The 26,738-nt window shown below is 42.5% G+C and overlaps 1 protein-coding gene and 1 pseudogene across 1 annotated transcript in view; one reads left to right on the forward strand and one right to left on the reverse strand.

Annotated features, from left to right (window-relative positions):
• Window positions 1-22,467, forward strand: part of LOC115832164 — a 47,477-nt pseudogene extending 25,010 nt beyond the window's left edge.
• Window positions 1-26,738, reverse strand: part of PRKN (parkin RBR E3 ubiquitin protein ligase) — a 1,393,859-nt gene that overhangs the window by 1,212,559 nt on the left and 154,562 nt on the right. The gene's annotated exons all lie outside the window — the stretch shown is intronic.

Consider the following 26,738-nt stretch of genomic DNA (forward strand, 5'->3'; position numbering starts at 1 on the left):
AAGTAGGCAGGAATTCTTTCTCCCACTTAATAGAGGAGATAAATGAAGCCCAGATAAATTAAGCAGTGCTCCCAATGTCACAGTTAGTTATTATTATTATATTATTTTTTGAGAGGGAGTTTTGCTCTTGTTGCCCAGGCTGGACTGCAATGGCACAATCTCAGCTCACTGCAACCTCTGCCTCCTGGGTTCAGGCGATTCTTCTGCCTCAGCCTCCCAAGTAGCTGGGATTACAGGCACGCACCACCACACTGGGCTAATTTTTGTATTTTTAGTAGAGACGGGGTTTCACCATGTTGGCCAGGATGGTCTCGAACTCCTGACCTCAGGAGATACATCCGCTTCAGCCTCCCAAAGTGCTGGGATTATAGGCATGAGCCACCGTGCCTGGCCCACAGTTATTAACCAGGCCAAGATCTGATCAGAAGTTGCCTTGAACCTCACATCCACTGGTCTCCTACCATTCCTCATTAGGCTGTGCTAAGGACACAAAGTCAGCAAGGATCGAGACACCATTAACCTCCCTCCTGACACTGGAAGGTGGCCCCTACTTCCTCTCTGAGTTTTTGTTTTTGTTTTTGTTGTTGTTGAGACGGAGTCTCGCTCTGCCGCCAGGCTGGAATGCAGTGGTGCAATTTTGGCTTACTGCAACCTCCATCTCCTGGGTTCAAGTGATTCTCCTGCCTCAGCCTCCCGAGTAGCTAGGATTACAGGTGCACGCCACTACACCCAGGTAATTTTTGTATTTTTAGTAGAGATGGGTTTCACCATGTTGGCCAGGATGATCTCAATCTCTTGACCTCATGATCTGCCTGCCTCAGCCTCCCAAAGCGCTGAAATTACAGGCGTGAGCCACCGTGCCTGGCCCTCTGTCTGACTGTTTTTTAAACATTCAGAAAAATGTGAATGCATACTTAGGTTTCTGCCTATATTTCCTGAGAGAAAATCATGCCTCAACATCAAACACAAAGATCAGTCTTAAATCTGGACCCAGGAACAGGAATTCTCCTAATTAAGTACATAATCCCATTTATCTCCCTAGAAACAACTGACATTCAAATAATGCTTCATTTCGTTTGTAAATACTAGTTAGATGGATTGTAATACAAACCAAAGAGACATTAATACAATTGTCCATTTCCTTTGGAAGGATGGCTATCCTTCTTATTTAAGCTAAAAGACATTTTCATTTGAAAGCCATTTGAGCTTGAGCTGTAATGAGCTCAGGTGCAAATTTCTTGATGAACGAGTCTAATAATGACACAAAATTTCAAAAAGACCAAGAGCTATTTCATGGGTTATTTCCTGTGGCAATCATCTCAAGTTAAATAACGTGACATTTTAGAAATGGCATTGGGTAAATAACTCTCAGGTGCATTTCACTGGTCCGCTCACTCCCCTTATCTTCCTGCTGACTAAGGAAGGTAAACGGTGTCCTCCACAGGAGGTGGGAATTCTTGGTCCTTTGAGATAAAGGGATTTCCCATCATATCATTCCATCTGAGGCTGTTATGGATTCAATCTTCCCCTCAAATTTATATGTTGAAATCCTGCCCCCCAAGGTGATGGTATTAGGAGGTGGAGCGTTCGGAGGGTTATTAGGGCACAAGGATAGAACCCTCATGAGTGGGATTAGAGATCCCAGAAGCTAGCTCTGCCTCCTTCCTCAGTGTGAGGACACACCCAGAAGATGGCCATCTTCAACCCAGAAGAGGGCCCTCCTGGGAACCAGAACTTGCGGACACCTGATTTCCAGCCTGACTTCCAGCCTCCAGCAGTGTGAGAAATACATTTCTGCTGTTTATAGGCCGTCTATGGTAATTTATTATAGAAGCCCAAAATGACTAAAACACAGGTTTCCATGAAGTTTGTTTTGAGAAACAGAAAAATGCTTGGTAGTCCTGCTATTAGTTATCATTTCTCAGACATTATAAAAATTATGTCAACAGCACCTTCGACATGTTATCTCTAGACAAAATGATGTGCTTCTAGAATTTTGAATTTATTTACTTAACTTTTATTATTAGCGATTAGTTTCTACACACGTTTGCAAAGATGGATAAAATCAGAGCCCTACCCTTGAGTAGATAACAGCCTAGTAGGGGAGGTAGAAGGACAAAACTAATAGTAATAGAATGTGATAATCTTTTTTTTTTTGACTGAGTCTTGCTCTGTGGCCAGGTTGAAGTGCAGTGGTGCAATCTCGACTCACTGCAACCTCTGCCTCCTGGGTTCAAGTGATTCTCCTGCGTCAGCCTCCTGAGTAGCTGGGACTACAGGCATGTGCCACCATGCCCGGCTAATTTTTGTACTTTTAGTAGAGATGAGGTTTCACCATGTTGGCCAGGCTGTCTTGAACTCCTGCCCTCAGGTGATCATCTGCCTCAGCCTCTCAAAGTGCTGGAATTACAGGCGTGAGCCACCACATCTGGCCAATAATCTCTTTAATAGGGATTAATGTAAAACAAAAAGAAAAAGCCACACAGTGGATGATGAAGCTAAATTTGTCTCACCGTTTGTCTGGTATTTTATGGAGGTGGTAAAATTTCAGTTGGTGGTTCCTAATAATATCACCTTCACAATAGAAAATAAAGATCTATGTGCAGGTAGGTTAAGGTTACTCCAGTGATCAAGGTAGTGTAAAGGATAAAATAAGAATGATAATAATAATAAGTATGTAGCTAAAAGTCAAGGATAGTAAAATATCACAGTAACTTCGGCCTTTAAGTGGAATGAAGCCTGTCTTAGGTAGGATTTCCTAGAAGCAGACCCTAAGTGAAAATGAATTATTAGTAAGGACTGTCCCAAGGGAGAAATAAATAGAGGGTCTGGGGGTTAGACAGGGAAAGGAAGGAAGCCCAACAAGGGTGTGTCATTAGATAAATTCTTATGAAGGGTTATTTTGGCTCATTGCTACAAGAGAACTCTAGAGACACTTCTCGGAGTTGTCCTGTTTGGGGGATGGGCAGATGATGAGGGGTGGGAGAAGGAGGAGCTGGAGTAAACACTCCCATCCTTGTCAGTCTTTGGTTAAAGACTCTCCTAGGGGTATGTAAGTTACCAGGCGAGGCTGGGCTCTACTGCTACTTGGTAAAGTTTCTGAGCAGTACAGCATCTGTTACAGGCCCATTTCAGAGGAGTTGGTTCTAGAGTCTATTTTATTAATATCTAAGCATATGTTAGGTTTTAAACAGAAAGCGTCAAGTCTCTGGTGGATGTGCAATAACATCACACCACATTTAAGTTCTTACAAAGATGTAGAAGGAAGATGTGGGTTTCAGAAATGTTCTGGAAACTAGAAACACTTCCCTGTGTGTCATGCTGTGACAGTGCCATGTCACGCAGCCTACTGGAGTGGCGTGTGATGTAATGACATTGACTTCAGGTCCTGGTAAGAAGACTATTGCCAGCAGGCATCTGGCTGGCTGGTGGCTGCTCATATCCTACGCATACCCACCTGACAGATCTCTAGGATTGAAACTGAGAGAATGTATGTATGACTAAGCATAACAGCAAATTCTCTTCTGTATGTAATTTCAAGACCCTTCTTACCATCTCTTTTAGTGATCTAGTGGTCTGATGCTTGTAATAGGCCTTTGTGAATATTCCTCACTTCAAAGTAGTCTGTGAGACACACATACAGATGAGATTCTATTAACAGTTCTGCCAGTGAAACAGCCCAAGTAGCAAATTTGATAGAGAACACGCACTTGGGCATAAAATCCCAAAACTATGTACTAATTCCACCAGGTATAAATCTCACTCACCAGACCAACGTCTGAAAACTATACCCAATTTCCAGTCCATAACAAGTTAAATGGAATTTAAGGAGGCTCGTTAAAGTGTTATAAACTTACAAAATAAGAGCTATAAAAGAATATCATAAACAAAGAATGAGAATGAATAACTCCTTTTCTCTAAATACACAGTTATTCAGAGATTTCTTTTGTTCTTAGAGAATTGTTGTCAGTCTTCCTATTATAAAAATAAAGTCTTGTTGCAGAAAATTAGGCAAGTATTTCTTAGCATCTTTCCCTTTTCCTTTTTTCTTTTGGATATGCCTTTTTATTGAGGTGCAACCATATATAAAAACATACACAACTCCTAAGTACATGGTTGAGTTTTTATAAAGCAAAGAAACCTGTGTAAGAACCACCCAGAAGATGGTTTGGTTTCTGTTGAGGGCAGAGTAAGTTCATACAGAAGCTCCGGTCTCGTCCTTGTAACATGTATTTGTGAGCTACCTGAAGAAACAGACCATTTCTTCTCTTGTCCTCCACAATCCTTGAATATTTCATTTGTTTTGGAGATTGACGGATCAAGTTATGCATTCATTAACAATTATTAATCCCTACTATGTGCTCAGCAGTCAGTGTGTGATGATGAGACTTGGAGTCTAGTGGAAGACACAGGTAATATAGAAGCAAATATACAAAGTGCTCACTATAAAACACAAAATGCTATGGGGAAATAAAACTGATACTGTGTCAAGAATAACTAGGTATCCCACCTAGAAGAAATGGTTAGAGAAATAAATCAGAGATGAGATTTAGATAGAAACTTGAATAAAAAGAACACAGCCATGAGAAGAGGGAAGGAAAACACATTCCAAACAAAGGGAACAGTGTGAACAAAGTACACAAATCCGGTTTGTTGCACAAATGGAAAATCAGGTGACCAGGCGTTGGTGGCCATAGGTGTGAGTCAGAGAACAAAGACAGAAACCAGGCCAGTCATGGCTATGCTGGCCAGGAGAGTGACTTAAAGTGCTAAGTGCAATGTAGGGGGAAAAAACGGGGTTTTAGCAGGGAAGTGAAGGGACCGATCTACGTTTTAATAAGAGTACCCTGAACACTGTATCAGCGGGTGGCAAGAGACAAAGCAAGGTGCCGGCGGGTTATCGCAGTGGCAATGGAAGATGTACTCTGGAGGTATATCAACCATTTTTGTGGATGGATTGGATATGGAAGTGTGGGAGGTGCAGAATCAAAATCCATCAAGTCTTTTTACTTCGGCAATTATGTGGAATGAGGTGTCATTCACTGAGATGGAGAAGATTCATGGAGAAATAAGTTTCCATGAAAAAAAGCAAGAGTTTAGTTTTGAACATATTACATTTCAGATGTTTGAGAAACATCTGCGTGGAGTTGTCAGGTAAGTAATTTGGATAAATGAGACGGGAGTGCTGAGAGGAGAGCGGAGCTGGAGATATAAATTTGGGAGTCATTAGCATATAGATGGTTTCTAAAGCCATGGGAATATAACGCAGGGAGAAGATAGAGAGGACGTGGGGCCAAGCTCTGAGGACCTTCAACCTTCAGAAGTTGTTCAGGTTCAAGCCAGAAAAGGCTCAAAACGCTAAGCAGAAAGAATCACAGATGTAGGGGGAAAACCAGGGCTCAGAAGCCAAGAAAGCAGAGTTTCAACCGGAGCGGGTGGTTCCACAGTGCCTAATGTAGGAGAGAGGCTGCGTATGAACAAACGAGAGGAGCATCTAACTGGGCTTGGCATTGCCCAAAGCTGTTGGTGATGCTGTCTCAGGGGAGGAAAGATTAAATGGGAAGGGAAAAAGGGGCAAGAAGTGAAGTGAGTGGGGTCCAGGTAAGTTCTTTAAGAGGCAGATGCTCTTACAACACGATGTGCATTGGGGAAATGAGAGAAGGCAATAAAGGAGAGGGAGACCAGCCAAAGAAACAACCTCTTTGATGAGGCAGAGGTGGGTGTCCAGCGCAAGCGGAGGCCTTCACATCTAAGAGGAGAAAGGACGCTTTTTCTCAAGAAACGGAAGAGAAGAAAGTGAGTGCTCTTGGTGTCATCTTAAATTGCAGTAATGTATAAGGCAAAGTGAGGAGCCAGAAAGAAAGAGGCAGGGGAGGGTGGGGGGAATGGGAGGTCTTATTAGAAGTAAGGGATAGGTATAGAGTGGGGTGCTGTAGAAAGTGGGAGCTCAGACCTCGGGAAACCAGGTACTGACAAGGAGGGAAAAGCCATCTGCTGATGTGAACTTACAGTGTCCTCAGTTTACCCAAATGTTTACTACCAAAAAAAAAAAAACCACCCTAAAGCTTCAAGGGAAAGAAAACAAAACACAGACTACCACAGTCATGTAAAGCTATGCATTTGCTCAGGAAGTGCAATAAAAAGCGTGTGGGTAACTGGGCGTGGTGGCGGGCACCTGTAATATCAGCTACTCAGAAGGCTGAGGCAGAAGAATCTCTTGAACTTGGAGGCAGAGGTTGCAGCGAGACGAGATTGCATCACTGCACTCTGGTATGGACAAAAGAGCAAGACTCCATCTCAAAAAAATAAATAAATAAATAAAAGTGAGTGGGGAAAAGGCAGCTGAAAGAACATGAGTGAAATGATGAACTCTGGAATCTCAGGTGGATAAAGACAGGAGTCACGGCAGGAGGGTTGGGGAAGGCGAGAAAGTGGAGAGGGAGTCCCATGGAGGTTAACAGAGCAAGGGCTCTGCAAGCACCGCAGCTGTCGCTGGAGACGCGAATGCTTCATTTTGTTATTTTGGAGGTGAAGTAACATCTAGTTTGACTCTGTTACCCTGAGAGTGTTCAATGAGAATAGAGTAGAAGAAAATGTCACTGAAGATGAGTAGATCAATGAATGAAGATATACGATACTGAGGGGGCCATTCATGTAAATAATGAATTGCCCAGAAAACGGACAGAATGGCCAGGCGCGGTGGCTCATGCCTGTAATCCCAGCACTTTGGGAGGCTGAGGTGGGCAGATCACCTGAGGTCGGGAGTTCATGACCAGCCTGACCAACATGGAGAAACCCCATTTCTACTAAAAATACAAAATTAGCCGGGCGTGGTGGTAATACCTGTAATCCCAGCTACTCGGGAGGCTGAGGCAGGAGAACCACTTGAACTCGGGAGGCAGAGGTTGCAGTGAGCCAAGATCGCCCCATTGCACTCCAGCCTGGGCAGCAAGAGCAAAACTCCGTCTCTAAATAAATAAATAAATAAATAAGAAAAGAAAACGGACAGAATTTGGAGAACTGGGGGTGGCGGACAGGAGAGATAAACATCCTCAGTGAGTTGGGGGGGGCAGGAGGTTAACAGATGACACTAGCAACACGGGGTGGGGGGAGCACAGCAGAGCCCAGTGGCATGAACATCAGGGGTTTTTACCAGAATAATGGGAATGGCGGCTTGGCTGGTGTTGAGGAGAAAGCATCTCATGGCCTTGCCGGAGCCACGCATACCTTGGGACGGCCTCCAGAGAAGGCGAAAGACCCAGCCAAGGCCAGGTCACCACAGAAATGTTCTAAAATGAGACTGAGAATTTAACAATGGAGTTTGTGATTGTGGGAAAAATTCCAAAAGCAGAATGTATCAACTATCAAGAAAAATGATGAAATATAATTATTTGGGGGGCTTTATAGAAAGGAGGAATTCTGTGCTACACCTATTATATATCTAACTCAAAAGTCACTTATTCAGCTCCTTTTATATGCAATGGACTATGCTTCTAACAGACTTTTCAGCCACATGCAACAAAAAACCAAGTAGGAAGGGCCCATAGGTTGGTGCACAGGTCAGTATGTGATACCCCAATGTAAACACGTGGTAAATGACTGGCAAAAGTCAATAATGGCTATAGATATTATATATGGAGGCATTTATACAAAGAGGAATATATATAAGGAGGAATTTAAAATCATGTCTAGAGTAATATAATAGATGTTAATAATCATGATAATAGTATTTGAAAGTATATTAAACAAAATTGATTCATTTCTAACCCAACCAGTAAACTATTCTTTAAACCAAGATTTTACTAGGATGCCAAATTTAAAAGTTAAAAAAATTCCAGCTTTTTGAGTACTGAGCAATTTCAGTCATCAATAAAATTAATGAAAATGAGAGAGCAAATTACACTAATCCATTGGGTAACGAAAAACTTTAAACATTACCCAAATAGAAGCTTTCTTTTCTATTGCTTTTCGTCAGTAATAGGTATCAACTGCATTTAACAAAAACACTGTTGCTGAGATAACTCACCCTCTTGGTTTTTAAATACACTCAAGATATATCATTTTTCAATAAACGATGTCAGCGTTACACTGTGTGAAAAAATACCAAAAAAATAAAAAATTTAAGTTTCATCTATAAATATTATTCCATTGACATTTCATAATTAAAGTTTCTAAAGGATGAATTCAAGGCCGGTGGCTCACATCTATAATCCCAGCACTTTGGGAGGCCGAAGCAGGCAGATCACCTGAGATCAGAAGCTCGAGATCAGCCTGTCCAACATGATAAAACCCAGTCTCTACTAAAAATACAAAAATTCGCTGGGTGTGGTGGTGTATGCCTGTAATCCCAGTTACTCGGGAAGGTGAGGAAGGAGAATCGCTTGAACACGGGAGGTGGAGGTTGCGGTGAGCCGAAATGGCTCCAGCCTAGGCAACAAGAGCGAAACTCCATCTCAAAAAAAAAAAAAAAAAAAAAAAGTGAGGAAACGTTGGAGAACATAACTTGATTGAGTGAGAAGGACATGGCAGCTTAGAGCGGACCCTGAAAGCAGGGAGGCGGCTAGCTGGGCCTGATCTCCTGCTGCAGAAACAGGCAATACATGCGTACTGTGTGAAGCCTCTAAGTTTGTCGTTATTTGTCATGCAGAAACAGGTAAGTAAGACATATTATAACCTGGAAAAAATCTCAAACCTGTTGCACAAGAAGTTATTTACCTTTGTAATCTCTCTGCAAAATGTTTTGGAAACCCAAGTTGAGAACAGCTTTGATCAGAGGCAACTGAAGGCGGGCAGAAGAAACCAAGCAGTAACTACTCAGCTTTTCTGTGTGTGTGTGTGTGTGTGTGTGTGTGTGTGTGTGTGTCAGTTTGGCAGACGCCTTCTTTTTTTTTCCCCTCTACTGCATCACGTTGAAATTGTAGATAATGCCGGGTGCAGTGGCTCACACCTGTAATCCCAGCACTTTGGGAGGCCAAGGCGGGCAGATCATGAAATCAGGAGATCGAGATCATTCTAACCAACACGGTGAAACCCCATCTCTACTAAAAATACAAAAATTAGCCGGACGTGGTGGCACGCACCCGTAGTCCCAGCTACTCGGGAGGCTGAGGCAGGAGAATCGCCAGAACCCGGGAAGCAGAGGTTGCTGTGAGCCGAGATTGCACCACTGCACTCCAACCGGGTGACAGAGTGAGACTCTATCTCAAAACAAAACAAAACAAACAAACAAAAAAAACCAAAAGAAAACTGTAGCTTAGAAAAGGAGAACGCAAGTGATTATTATAGGAATTGCAGTTGTGAGGGAACCTGAGGACTCGAGCCAGCCCAGCAGAGGGCAAGGCAGCACAGGGCATGAGTCATTCTCCTGAGCCTACCTTCACAGGATATCAGACAAAGGAAACTGAGCACCTGCCCCATTTGATGAAATAAAGCAGATAAAAGATAATACATTTAAACAATTAGATTTGTATCTTTTATATCCAAGCAATACTGTACAGAAAGGCACCACCTCTACCTTATGACAAGTGGGTTACTGCCCATACTCAGGAAAACCCCTGATGTTGCCAGCACAGAAGCCAGGACAACAGAAAGCTGAACAATTCCTTTTGCCCAATGTGAACATCTCCAATAAGGCTCCAGTTTGGAAGACTTCTGAAGGCCTTTCAAATTCACAATAAATGCTATGAGCTGCCACACTTAATCCCCTGTATTCTGGCTGGGCCAGCTGTTATAATACACCACCCCACAGTCATTGCTGCTTGGTAGTCGAACAAACATGCTGGAGTCAGAGGCCAGAGTCCTTTCTCATGCCACCAGTTTCCCCGGGCCTGGCCCCAACACCACTGCCCCCAGGGCACTTTGCTGTGGCCTCACTGGGTGTGCCCATGTGGTCTTGCCCTGAACCCCAATCTGTAATCTCCTCAGCGCCAGCTGTTCAGTCATTGACCATAAAAGGCACTGAACGATGGTGCTGTTTTTTGTTTTCTTTTTTTTTTTTTTTTTTTTTTTTTTAGATGGAGTCTTGCTCTGTCTCCCAGGCTGGAATGCAGTGGCATGATCTCGACTCACTACAACCTCCACCTCCCAGGTTCAAGCAATTCTCATGCCTTAGCCTTCCGAGTAGCTAGGATTACAGGCACCCGCCATCACACCCAGCTAATTTTTGTATTTTTAGTAGAGATGAGGTTTCACCATGTTGGCCTGGCTGGTCTCAAACTCCTGACCTCAAGTGATCCACCTGCCTCGGCCTCCCAAAGTGCTGGGATTACAGGCGTGAGCCACCGTGCTCGGCCGACGGTGCTGTTTAACAACAGTATCTATCCTTGACAATATAGGGCTTCTTCTGACCACCTCAAAGATGCTACTGCATCAGGCTTTACCAAATTCTTCTCTTGTTACGTGAGTTTCAACTCAAGAGGTAACATGGAATCAGATCATGGGGGAAGCTTCAAGAGCAGCAAAATTTGTGATTTTTGCCCAGTTACCCTACAAGAAAATAAAGTTTGGACTCTTAGGCATAATCACCATGGTGAGAACCTATACATTAATATCTACACACAAGCATCTATATCTCTCCTTTTAAATATACTCTTTGGACGGCTGCTCCTTATGACAAAGGTTTTATTTGGTGATTTGATGACAAAAAAAATCACTTTTCTTTATGGCGACTATTATGCCATCATCTTTACTAACAAGTATATTATCAGGAATCTCAAAGAAAGTGGCATTCATGTTATAGCCTTCATTACTTCAAACTATTCCAGATTCCCTGTATTATTTTACATATTTTCACTGACTTTTAAGCGAATGCTTTAATTTTCTTTCTTTTTTTTTTTTTTTTTTTGAGACGGAGTTTTGCTCTTGTTGCCCGGGCTGGAGTGCAATGGTGCCATCTCAGCTCACCGCAACCTCCACCTCCCGGATTCAAGCGATTCTCCTGCCTCAGCCTCCCGAGTAGCTGGGACTACAAGCATGTGCCACCACATCCAGCTAATTTTGTATTTTTAGTTGAGATGGGGTTTCTCCATGTTGGTCAGGCTGGTCTTGAACTCCCGACTTCACGTGATCTGCCTGCCTCAGCCTCCCAAAGTGCTAGGATTACAGGCATGAGCCACCGTGCGCAGCAATTTTCTACTTTTTTTTTTTTAATTTCTGAGATGGGGTCTCATTCTATCACTCAGGCTGGAGTGCAGTGGAGCAATCTTAGCCCATCACAGTCTCTGCCTCCCAGGCTCAAGTGATTCTTCTGCCTCAGCCTCCTCTGTAGCTGGGACCACAGGTATGTGCCACATGCCTAGCTAATTTTTGTATTTGTGGTAGAAATGGAGTTTTGTCATGTTGCCCAGGCTGGTCTCAAGTTCCAGAGCTCAAGTGATCTGCCCACCTCAGCTTCCCAAAGTGCTGGGATTACAGGCATGAGCCACTGTGCACAGCAATTTTCTACTTTTTTTTTTTTTTTTTAATTTCTGAGATGGGGTCTCATTCTATCACTCAGGCTGGAGTGCAGTGGAGTGATCTTAGCCCATCGCAGTCTCTGCCTCAGCCTCCTCTGTAGCTGGGACCACAGGTATGTGCCACGCACCTAGCTAATCTTTGTATTTGTGGTAGAGATGGAGTTTTGTCATGTTGCCCAGGCTGGTCTCAAATTCCGGAGCTCAAGTGATCTGCCCACCTCAGCTTCCCAAAATGCTGGGATTACAGGCATGAGCCACTGCGCCCAGCCAACTCTTCTACTTTAAAAAGGCAATTGATGAAACCTTGTCTCTAGTAAAAAATACAAAAAATTAGCTGGGCGTGGTGCCGGGTGCCTGTAGTCCCAGCTACTTGGGAGGCTGAGGCAGGAGAATGGCGTGAACCCAGGAGGTGGAGCTTGTAGTGAGCCAAGATCGTGCCACTGCACTCTTGCCTGGGCAACAGAGCAAGATTCCGTCTCAAAAAAAAAAAAAAAAAAAAAAAGGCAATTGGTAAGTTGTATGAACATTTTGAAACTTGAACATTTTTGTGTTACCAGGAAACTCACTATAGAGAGAATGAAAACTACTACTATTTGTAAATAATACATATGACACAGACTGTGACAGGCCACTAAGCTGATCTGTAGGTAAAATTTTTGTTCTATGAAAACCTTAAAAACCACATGGACACACACACAGCCTTCCCCAGCCCCCACCATCCCATCACACAGCCTTCCCCAGCCCCTAACATCCCATTTGTGGATGTAACTGACATATAGGAAGACAGCCCATAGTTATCCTATAGGTTCACCTTGTCCCTGGAATTGTGTTACATAAAGAAACCGAGAAGCATTTCTCCAAGAAAGCTATGGGTCACTTGTGAAAAGCCCCAATTCATCCCAGCTGAGGCATTTATCTTGTTGGAATCACTGGTAAAAGGGAAAGCCTTGTCTCTTAAAGACTTTCAGTTACAGAGGCTACATAAAAAGTAATGGCCACCACAAAGCTTAAACAGATAAACTATCCATTTTCTGTCTTCTCCTATACATTAGTAATTACTTTTAAAAACATCTCCACCTGTACCTCAGCCTCTTATTCCTTACCAATATTCCTTACCAATAAGCAACACATATCCTAATGATATTTTGTTGATGGAGATAGAAATTAAATAGGTGGCTAATTCTTCTTCACATACGAGAAAGGAAAGTTATGGAATGAAAATGATGTCTCTAAGGACCTAAATTTTTTAAACTAGTGCGACCTAATCTGTGACCATGGCTAAATTCTCTTGTCTCAGCTTTCTTCCATATAAAATGAGTTGTCTAACAAACAGCAAGCTCAATTAACATCTGATACCATTATTATTAAACTTTTTCTATTTAAATGTATTTCATTCTCAGTTAATATGATGACAGAAGGGGATAAACATAACTTATCAATGACATTAATATGACTTCTTTCCCCTACTACATTCATTAATAAAGAGGTTATAATTAGGTTTCAAAGATAGCATTTCATTAATGTGATTTCATTCAGATACAACTATTCTTTGCATATAAGTGCAATAAAAACCTTAGAAGTTTTTATTTGACTATGTTAGCTTCATAAGTAGAAATAATACACATGCTTTATGCTTAGGTTAAAAATCAGCCTAATAATATATTCATGATTAGTTCAAAAGGGCAGACATCAATTACCTATAAGTTTATAACTGTCAACACATAACAATTACAAATTAGAAACAGAGTAATCAAAGTCACGTCATAATCAATGTCCAGAAGGTCAAAGACATGCAGAGGCCAAATGCATCTTCTAAGTGTTGCCTGGGTCAATGTCTTATATTTTACAAGTGTAAACATGGGGAAATCAAGTGATTTTTAATACACTTCAGAAATGAAGTGATTTTTAATACATCCCATATAGTAAAAACATAAATTTGAACTAATGTCATAACACTCTTCTGGTGTCCTTATCATTAAAATGTACTACCCTAATCATGTTTACAATTGATATTTCTCTTAAGTATAAATTACAGATCGTATTAATAAATTTGTAAAAAGTGGCAAAAATATTCATTGCCAACATATATTCATTCAAGTCAATCAGTATATACTTAATGAGTGTCTTCTTTCTCCAGAAACTTTACTAAGATGGAAAGGAGGCTTTCAATTAAAGCCCAGAGAGAGAGAGGCAAAAAAAAAAAACCCAAGTCATTATAAAACATCAAAATCTGTGAAGTTATAAAGATGCCCATTGGGTATGAGGGTGATAACAGAGATCATTTCCAGGTAACAGAAAAGAGTTTATAAAAGGGTCATGTCTGAGTTGTGCCGTAACTGAGGAGTATTTGACCAGATGGTACTGAAGAAGGAAAGACCATTTGCAGCCTAGGCGATCAAAGGAGCAGGGCGACGGGGAGAAATCCATGGAGCGTGTCCAACTACAGTCAGTCTGGTGTGAGATGCTGCAGTCCCAAGCGCATGGAGTGATGGAGATAAAGCTGAGGCCTCCAGGTTGTGGAGAGCCTTAAGTATTAAGGGGCTTGGGCTTTATTCTTTGGGCAATGATATCTACTAAACAGTTTCAAGCACAGGAATGCCATGGTCATATTTTTCACTGTAGAAGAACATGTTTATAGCAGTGGAGTAGATATTTAAGAGATAGACTGAGCGAAAGAAAAAAGCCAATGGCTATCTAGTTTTTTTTGTTTTGTTTTTTTGTTTGTTTGTTTTTGAGACGGAGTCTCGCTCTGTCACCCAGGCTGGAGTGCAGTGGCGCAATCTCGGCTCACTGCAAGCTCCGCTTCCCGGGTTCACGTCATTCTCCTGCCTCAGCCTCCCGAGTAGCTGGGACTACAGGCGCCTGCCACCACACCCGGCTAATCTTTTGTAGTTTTAGTAGAGACAGGGTTTCACTGTGTTAGCCAGGAGCTGTCTAGTTTTTAAAAGATAATCTAGTGAGATGCAGAACAAGACAGCAGAATAGAAAGCTCCACCGTTCATCCCCTGACCCCGCAAGAACACCAAGTGAACAACTAATCTACATAGGAGAAACACCTTCTTAAGAACCAAAAATCAGGTGAGCACTCATGGTACTTCATTTTAACTTCACATCCCTGAAAGAGGTACTGAAGTGTTTTTAAAAAACAAAAACAAACAAACAAAAAACCCGTCCTGAATCTGCTGACACCATGCCTCCCTTGCTGGGGGCGGAGAGCATCTCTGGCACTAGGGGAGGGAGAACACAGCAATTGTGAGGCATTAAACTCAGTGTTGTCCTGTTAGAGCAGAAAGGAAAACCAGACCAAACTCAGCTGATGCCTGCCCACACCAGGGGGAATGCAGATCCCTGAAGTCAGAACTTGAGTGCCTGCAAACCTTGCCACAGAGGGCTACAGCACTCTGAGTCTCCAGGTCAATGTGAAAAGCAGTCTAGGTCATAAGGACTACAACTATTAGGAGAGTCCTAGTGCTGAACTAGGCCCATAGACTGTGAACTGGGGGTGGGAGGGCACATGACACACTGAGACACCAGCTGGGACAGACAAGGGAGTGCTAGCATCACTCTTCTCCTAACCCCAGGGTGCCCAGTTCTCTGCTCTAGAACAGACCCCTTCCTTCCACTTGAGGAGAGGAGAGGGAGGAGTAGGGAGGACTTTGTTTTGTATCTTGGACACTAGCTTAGCCACAGCAGGATAGGGCACCAGACAGAGTTGTGAGGCCTCTGTTCCAGGCCTCAGCTACCAGACAACATTTCTAGACACACTCTGGCCCACAAGGGAACCCACTGCCTTGAAAGAAAGGAGCTGGTGCCAGCAGCATTCATCACCTGTTAACTGATGAGCCCTTGGGTCATGAATAACCAGCAGTAATATCAGGTACCACGTCGAGCGCCTTGGGTGAGGCTCTGGGACATGCTGGCTCCAGGTACCAGCACAGCTACTGGGGTCCAAAATGCCAAGTGTGCTCTTGGGGTCCCCAATTCCAGGACTTGACCCTCGGATGGCATTTCTGGACCTGCCCTGGGCCAGTGGGAAGTCCACTGCCCTGAAGGGTGAGTGCCAGGCCAGGTGGCATTCACTACAAGCTGACTTAAGAGCCTTTGGGCCTTAAGGGAACATCAGGGCTAGTGTGGCAGTACTCCTCATGGTCTGGGGTAGTGGTGATTACAGGGTGAGGCTCCTCTGCCTTTGGAAAGGGGAGAGAAAACTGGGAAGGACTGTATTTTGTGTTTTGAGTGTCAGCTCAGCAGCAATACCAGGCAGATGTCTAAGACTTTTGACTCTAGTTCCTGACTCCCAGATGGCACCTCTGGACCTACCCAGAGCCTGGCAGACCTCACTACCCTGATGCAGAAAAAAAAAAGGCCTGGCTGGCTTTATCACCTACTGATTATAAAGCCCCAGGGCCTTGAGTGAACATAGGCAGTAGCTAGGGAGTGGTTACAGCAGGACTCAGGTGAGACTCAGCCCTTTGTTGGCTTCATATGTGACTCAACAAAGTCACAGTGGTGACACAGGGGTGCTTGTGTCACTCCACCTCAAGCTTTAGGTGGCTCAGAACAGAGAGAGAGAGACTCTTTGTTTGAGAGAAAGCAAGAGAAGAGAACAAGACTCTCTGCCTGGTAATCAAGAGAATTATCACAGATCTTGTCCAAGACCATCAAAGCAGCACCTCTATGAGTCTGCAAGAACCACAGCATTACTGGGCTTGGGGTTCCCCCTAAAGTAGATACAGCTTAGATCACAATACCCAAGTCCTGTCAAATATCTGGAAAGCCTTCATGAGAAAGATGGCTACAAATAAGCCCAGACAGTGAAGACTACAATAAGTACCCAACTCTTCAATGCCCAGACACCAAAGAACATCTACTAGCATCAACACCATCCAGGAAAACATGACCTCATCAAATGAACTAAATAAGGCACCAGAGACCAATCCTGGATAAATAGAGCTAGTGACCTTTCAGACAGAGAATTCAAAATAGCTGTGCTGAGAAAACACAAAGAAATTCATCATAACACAGAGAAGGAACTCATAATCCTATCAGATACATTTAACAAAGAGAATGAAATAATTAAAAGGAATCAAGCAGAAATTCTGGAGCTGAAAAACACAATTGGCACACTGAAGAATGAATCAGAGTCCTTTAATAGCTGAACTGATCAAGGAGAAGAAAGAATTAGTAAGCTTGAATACAGACTATTTGAAAATACAGAGTCTGAGGAGACAAAAAACAAACAACAATAAATTATGCCTTGCCTACAGGATCTATAAAATAGCCTTGAAAGGGTAAATCTAAGAGTAATTGGGCTGGGTGTGGTGGCTCATGCCTGTAATCCCAGCACTTTGGGAGGTCAAGGTGGGTGGATCACAGAGTCAGATCAAGACCATCCTGGCCAACATGGTGAAACCGCGTCTCTACAAAAAATACAAAAATCAGCCAGGTGTGGTGGTGTGCGCCTGTAATCCCAGCTAGCTGGGAGGCTAAGGCAGAAGAATCGCTTGAACCAGGGAGGCAGAGGTTGCAGTGAGCTCAGATCACACCACTGCACTCCAGCCTGGCAACAAAGCAAGACTCCATCTCAAAAAAAAAAAAAAAAAAAAAGTACAAAAACAAAAAAAATACAGCAATTGGCCTATTGGCCTTAAAGAGAAAATAAAGGACAAGATAAGGGTAGAAAATGTATTCAAAGGGATAATAACAGAGAACTTCCCAAACCTAGAGAAAGATATCAATATACAACTACAAGAAGGTTATAGAACACCAAGAAGATTTAACACAAAGAAAACTACCTCAAGGCATTTAATAATCAAACTCCCAAAGGTCAAGGATAAAGAAAGGATCCTAAAGGCAGCAAAAGAAAAGAAATAAATAACATACAACGGAGCTCCAAAACATCTGGCAGCAGACTTTTCAGTGGAAACCTTACAGGCCAGGAGAGAATGGCATGACATATTTAAAGTGCTGAAGGAAAAACCTTTTATCTTATAATAGTGTATCTGGCAAAACTATCCTTTAAACATGAAGGAGAAATAAAGACTTTCCCAGACAAACAAAAGCTGGAGAATTTCACCAAGAGCAGACCTGTCCTACAGGAAATGCTAAAAGGAGTACTTCAATCAGAAAAAACAAAAAAACAAAAAAAAAAAACATTAATGAGCAATAAATAATCACCTGAAGGTACAAAACTCACTGGTAATAATAAGTACACAGGAAAACCTAGAACATTATAACAGTGTACCTGTGGTGTGTAAACTACTCTTACCCTAAGTAAAAAGGCTAAACAATGAACCAATCAAAAATAATAATTAAAACAACTTTTCAAGGCCTAGTGAGTACAATAAGATATAAATAGACACAATAAAAAGTTAAAATGCCAGGGGATAATTTCTTTTTGTCTGTTTGTTTATGCAATTCATGTTAAATTGTTATGAGGTTAAAATAATGATAATATCAAACCAAAAAAACACATAGTGAGGACACAAAAAATAAAAAGCAAGAAACTAAATCGTATCACCAGAGAAAATCACCTTTGCTAGAGGAAGATAGGAAGAAAAGAAAGAAGGAAGAGAAGACAACAAAACCACCAGAAAACAAATGACAAAATGGAGGAGTAAGTCCTTACTTATAAATAATAACATTGGCTGGGAGCAGTGGCTCATGCGTATAATCCTGGCACTTTGGAAGGCTGAGATGGGTGGGTCACCTGCCTGGGAGGTCAGGAGTTGGAGACAAGCCTGGCCAACATGGTGAAACCCCATCTCTACTAAAAATACAAAAATTAGCCAGGCATGGTGGTGTGTGCCTGCAATCCCAGCTACTCAAAAGGCCGAGGCAAGATAATTGCTTGAACCTGACAGGCAGAGGTTGCAGTGAGCTGAGATCATGCCATTGCACTCCAGCCTGGGTGACAAGAGTGAAACTCAGTCTCGAAATAAATAAATAAATACATACATACTTACATACATACATATATACATACATACAATGAATGTAAAGGGACTAAACTCTCCAACAAAAAGACATAGACTGGGTGAATGGATGAAAAAAACAAGACTCATTTATTTGTTGCCTACAAGAAACACACTTCACTATAAAGATCCACATAGACTGAAAATAAAGGGATGGAAGAAGATATTCTATGCTAATGGAAAACAAAAAAGAGCAGGAGTCGCTATACTTGTATCAGAAAAAATAGATTTCAAGACAAAAACTATAAGAAGATATAAAAAGGCCACTATATAATGATAAAGGGGTCAATTCAGCAAGACGGTATAAGAACTTTAAATATATATGCACCCAACACTGGAGCACCCAGATATATTAAGGTAAAACAAATGGTATTAGAGCTAAAGAGAGAGATAGGCCTCAATACAATAATAACTAGAGACTTCAGCACCCCACTTTCAGAACTGGACAGGTCTTCAAACAGAAAATCAACAAAGAAACATCAGACTTAATCTGCATGATAGCCCAAAAATCAGTAGCATTTCTATATGCCAAGAATTAGTAGAAGAAAATAATAATAAAGATCAGAGCAGAAATAAATTGAAATGAAAAAAATACAAAAGATCAATAAAACAAAAAGTTGGTTTCTTGAAAAGTCAAACAAAATAGACAAATCTTTAGCCAGACTAACAAAGAAAAAAAGAGAGAAGATCCAAATAAAATCATAAATGAAAAAGGAAACATTGAAACTGATACTGCAGAAGTTCAAAAGATCATTAGTGGCTACTATGAGCAACTATATGTCAATATATTGGAAAGTCTAGAAGAAATGGACAAATTCCTAGATACCTACAACCTACCATTATTGAACCAGGAAAAAAAATCCAAAACCCGAAGAGACCAATAACAAGTAACAAGATTAAAGCCATAATAAAAAGTCTTCCAGTAAAGAAAAGCCCAGGACCTGATGGCTTCACTGCTGAATTCTACCAAACATTTAAACAAGAACTAATACCAACCCTACTCAAACTATTCCAAAAGACAGAGGAGGAGGGAATACTTCCAAACTTGTTCTACGAGGCTGGTATTACTCTGATGCCAAAACCAGAGACACATCAAAAAAAGAAAACTACAGGCCAATATTTCTGATGAATATTGATGCAAAAATCCTCAACAAAATACTAGCAAACTGAATTCAACATTACATCAGAAAGTGGGATTTATCCCTGGGATGCAAGGATGATTCAAAATATTCAAGTCAATCAATGTGATACATCATATCAACAGAATGAAAGATAAAAATCATATGACCATTTCAATTGATGCTGAAAAAGTATTTAATAAAATTCAACATCCCTTCATGATAAAAATCCTCAAAATACTGGAGATAAAAGGAACACATCTCAACATATGGCTTTTATTAAAAGCCATAAATGACAGACCCACAGCTAGTATCACACTACATTGGGAAAAACTGAAAGCCTTTCTTCTAAGATCGGGAACATGACAAGGATGCCTGATGTCACCACTGTTATTCAACATAGTACTAGAAGTCCTAGCTGGAGCAATCAGAAAAGAGAAAGAAATAAAAGGCATCCAAATTGTAAAGGAAGAAGTCAAATTATCCTTGTCTGCAGATGATATGATCTTATATTTGGAAAAACCTTAAGATTCCACAAGAAACCATTAGAACTGACACCCAAATTCAGCAGAGTTGCAGGACACAAAATCTACATACAAAAATCAGTAGCATTTCTAAATGCCAACAGAGAACAATGTGAAATAAATAAATAAAAAAAATTCCACTTACAACAGCCACACATAAATTAAATTCTTAGGAGTTAACCAAAGAAGCAAAAGATCTCTATAATGAAAACTATAAAACGCTAATGAAATAAATTAAAGAGAATGCCAATAAAGGAAAAATGTTGCATGTTCATGGATTAAAATCCAATATTGTTAAAATGTCCATACTACACAAAGCAATCTACAGTTTCAGCGCAATCTCTATCAAAATGCCAATGACATTCTTCATGGAAATAGAAAAAAGGATCCTGAAAGTTACATGGCAACACAAAAGACCCAGAATAGCCAAAGTTATCCTAAGCAAAAAGAACAAAACTGAAGGAATCACATTACTTGACTTCAAATTATACTACAGAGCTATCGTAAGCAAAACAGCATGGTACTGGCATAAAAACAGACACACAGAGCAATGAAACAAAACAGAGAGCCAAGAAACAAATCCACACACGTACAGCAAACTCATTTTTGACAAAAGTGCCAAGAACATACACTGGGAAAAAGAGTTTCTTCAGTAAGTGGTGCTGAGAAGACAGGATATCAATAGGCGGAAGAATGAAACTAAACTTCTATCTCTCACCATATATAAAAATCAAAGCAAAATCGATTTAAAAATTAAATAGAAAACCTCAAACTATGAAACTACTTCAAGAAAACATTGGGGAAACTCTCCAGGATACTGGTCTGTCTGGGTAAAAAATTCTTGAGCAATACCCCACAAGCAGAAGCAACCAAAGCAAAAATGGACAAAGGGGATCATATCAAGTCAAAAAGCTTCTGCACGGTGACCAAGAAGCAGCTTCTCTGCTCCTTCTGGAATCTCTGCCTGGTTCAACCCGCTTGCCTCTACTCCTGCCTCCACCATGTCCATCAGGATGACCCAGAAGTCCTATAAGGTGTCCACCTCTGTGGGCAGCACCAGCTTCTGGGGGTGGCCTGGGTGGCAGCTCTGGTGGGGCCAGCAGCATGGGAGGCATCACCGCCGTCATGGTCAACCAGAGCCTGCTGAGCCTCCTTAACCTGGAGGTGGACCCCAACATCCAGGCCGTGCACACCCAGGAGAAGGAGCAGATCAGGACCCTCAACAACAAGTTTGCCTCCTTCATAGACAAGGTATGGTTCCTGGAGCAGCAGAACAAGATGGAGCCTCGTGCAGCAGCAGCAGATGGCTTGAAGCAACATGGGCAACATGTTCAAGAGCTACAACAACCCTAGGGGGCAGCCAGACACTCTGGTCCAGGAGAAGCTGAAGCTGGAGGCAGAGCTTGGCAACATGCAGCGGCTGGTGGAGGACTTTAAGAACAAGTACAAGGATGAGATCAATAAGCGTACAGAGATGGAGAATGAATTTATCCTCATCAAGAAGGACATGGATGACGCTTACATGAACAAGGTAGAGCTGGAGTCTCACCTGGAAGGGCTGGCTGACGAGATCAATTTCCTCAGGCAGCTGTATGAAGAGGAGACCCCGGAGCTGCAGTCCCAGATCTCGGACACATCTGTGGTGCTGTCCATGGACAACAGCCACTCCCTGGACATGGATAGCATCATCACTGAGGTCAAGGCATAGTATGAGGAGATCGCCAACCACAGCCGGGCTGAGGCTAAGAGCATGTACCAGATCAAGTATAAGGAGCCGCAGACGCTGGCTGAGAAGCAAGAGAATGACCTAAGGCGTACTAAGACTGAGATCTCCAAGATGAACTGGAACATCAGCCGGCCCCAGGCTGAGATTGAGGGCCTCAAAAGCCAGAGGGCTTGCCTGGAGGCCGCCATCGCAGATGCCAAGCAGCGTGGGGAGCTGGCCATTAAGGATGCCAACACCAAGCTGTCTGAGCTGGAGGCTGCCCTGCAATGGGCCATGCAGGACATGGCGTGGCAGCTGCATGAGTACCAGGAGCTGAAGAACGTGAAGCTGGCCCTGGACATTGAGATTGCCACCTACCAGAAGCTGCTGGAGAGTAAGAAGAGCCACCTGGAGTCTGGGATGCAGAACATGAGTATCCATACGAAGACCACCAGCGCCTATGCAGATGGTCTGAGCTTGGCCTATGGGGCCTCACAAGCCCTGGCCTCAGCTATGGCCTGGGCTCCAGCTTTGGCTCTGGCACAGGCTCCAGCTCCTTCAGCTGCAGCAGCTCCACCAGGGCCATGGTTGCGAAGAAGATCAAGACCTGCAATGGGAAGCTGGTGTCCGAGTCCTCTCATGTCCTTCCTAAGTGAATAGCTGCGACAGCCCCTCCCAGCCTGCTCCTCCATTGGCTGCCCCAGAGCCCGGGAGGGAGCCTGCTGTGCAGCGGAGCACAGGGAATGGGAGACCCACCTGAGGCTCAGGCCTAGCCCTCAGCCCACCCGCGGGGGAGTTTACTGCCTGGGGACCCCCTTGCCCATGCCTTCAGTTACAAAACAATTCAATTGCTTTTATTTTTTTTTTCCAAAATAAAACCTCAGCTAGCCCTGAAAAAAAAAAAAGCTTCTGCACAGTAAAGGATACAATCAACAAAGTGGAGACAACCAAAATAATGGGAGAACATATTTGCAAACCCTGCTGGGGATTAATAATCAGAATATACAAGGAGCTCAAACAATGCTGTAGGAAAAAAATATATAATAATCTGATCATTTTAAATAGGCAAAAGATTTGAATAGACATTTCTCAAAAGAAGACATACAAACGGCAAACAGGCATATGAAAAGGTGGTCAACATCACTCATCATCAGAGAAAGGCGAATCAAAACTACAATGAGCTATCATGTCACTCCGGGTGAAATGCCTTATATCCCAAAAGACAGGCAATAACAAATGCTGTCAAGGATGTGGAGAAAAGGGAACCCTCATATACTGTTGGTGGAAGTGTAAATTAGTACAACCACTATGGAGAACATTACTTTTTAGTTTTGAGGTTCCTCAAAAACTAAAAATTGAGCTACTACTTGATCCTGCAATACCACTGCTGGGTATATACCTGAAAGAAAGGAAATCAGTATATACAAGATATATCTGCACTCTTATGTTTGCTACAGCTCTGTATACAATAGTTAAGATTTGGAAGCAACCTAAGCATCCATCAACAGAAGAATAATCCATAAAGAAAACATGGTACACATGTACAGTGGAGTGCTATTCAGCCATAAAAAAGAGTGAGAGCCAGTCATTTGCAACAACCTGGATAGAACTGGAAACTATTAAATAAGCTAAGCAGAGAAAGACAAACATCACATGTTCTCACTTATTTGTGGAATCTAGTAATCAAAACAATTGAACCCATGGACATAGAGAGTAGGAGAATAGTTATCAGAGGCTGGGAAGGTAGTGGGAGGATGGGAGGGAAAAAAATAGCATGAATAAGACCTACTATTTGATAGCATAACAAGGTGACTACAGTCAATAATAACTTAATTGTGTATTTTAAAATAACTTAAAGAGTGTGATTGGATTGTTTGTAACTCAAAGGATAAATGCTTGAGGGGATGGATACCACATTTTCCATGTTGTGATTATTTCACATTGCATGCCTGTATCAAAATATCTCATGGCCGGGCGCAATGGCTCATGCCTGTAATCCTAGCACTTTGGGAGGCTGAGGCAGGTGGATCACCTGAGGTCAGGAGTTCAAGGCCAGCCTAGCCAACATAGTGAAACCCCCGTCTCTACTAAAAATACAAAAATTAGACGGGCGTGGTGGTGGATACCTGTAATCTCAGCTACTTGGGAGGCTGAGACAGGAGAATCGCTTGAACCCAGGAGGCGGAGGTTGCAGTGAGCCGAGATCGTGCCATTGCACTCCAGCCTGGACAACAGAGCAAAACTCATCTCGAAAAAAAAAAAAAAAAAGAAAAAAAAAAAAACACCTTATGTATCCTATAAATATATACACATACTATGTACCTACAAAAATAATAATTAAAAAAGATAATCTAGTGAAAAGATTCAGGACTGATCAGAGGCAATGGTTGGGCAAAAAAATTAAAACTGCTTTGACAAACTTTAGGCAGATAAAATTTGTGATTGGTTGAATGTAGGCACTCAGTGAGAAGGGATAAAACAGAAAACTCTAGTATGAAGGACTGGGTAGATGTGACTTCCCCACATGAGAAAACAGCCATTGATTTAGGGGCAACGATGAAGATTTTAGCTGGATGTAAAGTACCCGTAGGACATCCAAGTTGAGGGAGCCGGGAGCAAGGTGCCTGAGCTGGCATTTCAGGGAGAAGCCTGGCATGGAGCTAGGAGGCAGGCAACATATGCCCAATAAGGAAAGAGCCCAGAGGTGGCATACAGGATAAACAGCAAGAGAAATATGAAGAGAACTAGGAAAATGCAGATAAGTAACTGCACTATCAATAAAATATTAAACCACTAATGTAAGACTCATTGCCCAGGCATGTTATCTGAGACCAATACGTTCAAAAGCAAGTATAATAAAGGTACAGATGACCTGAGAGTACAGAAATGCTTAGACAAATTTGGAAAAAAAATCAAACAAACAGACATTCCAGATGCAAACCTAGGATTGAACAATTAGTGTATCTTTGACTATCCCCCATCTCATTACCCAATCAGCGTGAAACTGACCAGTATGAATCATCTCTCTCCTGTGATGTCAAAGAACCCTAGAAATAGAAACTGACTATCTCAGGTCTTCTCTGAGAGTTCCCAGGGACCTCCTCCAGTCAAATCCCTATGGCCCTGCAGAAGGCCCAGCCCTGGAAGAGGCTGAGGACAGTGCCCCACCTCATGTTGCTGTCTCATCAGGACTTCAGCCCGCAGTGAGAGGCCACCCATCTCTAAGGCTGAAGGCAGAGGAAGCAATACAAGGGTTGCTCCTGACACTTAAGGTTCAATACATCTTTTTTTCTGTGTTAAGCCTGAGTATCAGTTGGCCCAGCTTAGTTGAGGAGAAAATTAGGAGCAAAGCAGGGACTGATACACATGCATTCTCTAGGTCCACACCTGGACACAGCCAGTGTGACTCTTGAGGATGAGAACCAGGCTCTGAGCCGAGTCTGGGTGACCTTGATTCCTCTCCCAGCTTCCCCACCCATCAGCTGAGTGACCTTGGGAAGGTGGCCCCCAGGAGCCAGGCTGCATGATTTATAAAATGGTTTCTATAGATGGCTGACAAATGTCTCATGGCTGCTGTGTGATAGTCCTCTTATTTTATCTTATTTATTAAGAAGAGCTATTCTAAAAAAAAAAAAGCAAACAATCCTAGGAGCCATCCTTGACAATTCACTTCGCCTCCCATATCCAGTCAATCAACAATGCCTATTCACTTCCTTAATAAGCCCTCCATTGATCCACTTTGTCCATCTCTGCAGCTACCACTTGGTCAGAAGCATTACCACTGCTCCCTGGGCAACTGAGACTCTTCCCACCATTCCCAATTAATTCTTCTCACAGCTGCCAGAGGGGGTTTTACGTTTTCCTTCAGTTCGACCCTATCCTTGAGGTTCTTTCTGCTGCTTCCCTTCTTCTTCTTCTTTTTTTTTTTTATTTTTGAGACAGAGTCTCACTCTGTTGCCCAGGCTGGAGTACAGTGGTGCAATCTCGCTCACTGCAACCTCTGCCTCCCGGGTTCAAGCAATTCTGCTGCCTCAACCTCCCGTGCAGCTGGGATTACAGTTGCACACCATCACACCTGGCTAATGTTTTATATTTTTGGTAAAGAAGGGGTTTCACCATGTTGGCCAGTCTGGTCTTGAACTCCTAACCTCAAGTGATCTGCCCGCCTCGGCCTCCCAAAGTGCTGGGATTACAGGCGTGAGCCACTGCGCTCAGCCCCCTGGTTCTTCAATTGTACTCTGCTTCCTTCCCAAAGTCTCAGGGCCATGCCGGTCTGCGCCCCCAGATCTCACTGACATCATCTCCTGTTGCCCTCCCCTCACACAGTGAGTCCGCTATGTGAACTCTCTCTTTTCACAACAACCTGGCTTCAGGTCTCCAATCTTACTCTTTCGATCTCCTAATATACTGTGGCTTCTTCCTCCTCATTCATATCTCAGCTCTGGAGTCACTTTCTCAGGTCCTTCCTGAGGACTTGATCTAAACTTATACCACACACTGTGTGTGTGTGTGTGTGTGTGTGTGTGTGTGTGTGTGTGTGTGTATAACTATCAGATAGTAACCAGATAGTAACATGATCTGGTTACTACCATGTTGCCCTGTTTTATTTACTTCACAACATTTATTATCTAAGATTCTTACATAATTCTTACTTGTTGATCTGCTAATGTGTTCACCATTTTCTATCTGTATTACTAGAACTTGGTTTTAGCAGGCACTCAAATATTAGCTAATGGAAACATACACAGCTATGCTTCAGATTATAGATGATATACTTTCCTATGCATTTGTAAGCAAAATAAGCTTACATAGGAATGCATTTGTAAGCTTATTATTTGCTTACAAATGCATAGGGATTATGGAAAGAGATTGTAACTTTACTGCACATACGTTAGGTATTATGTGATGGGTCACTGCAGGTTCTAGGAAAAAAGTAAACAGTGAGGCCGGGCACGGTGGCTCAT

This window comes from Nomascus leucogenys, chromosome 3 (assembly GCF_006542625.1).
Source record: "Nomascus leucogenys isolate Asia chromosome 3, Asia_NLE_v1, whole genome shotgun sequence".
NCBI lineage: Eukaryota > Metazoa > Chordata > Mammalia > Primates > Hylobatidae > Nomascus > Nomascus leucogenys.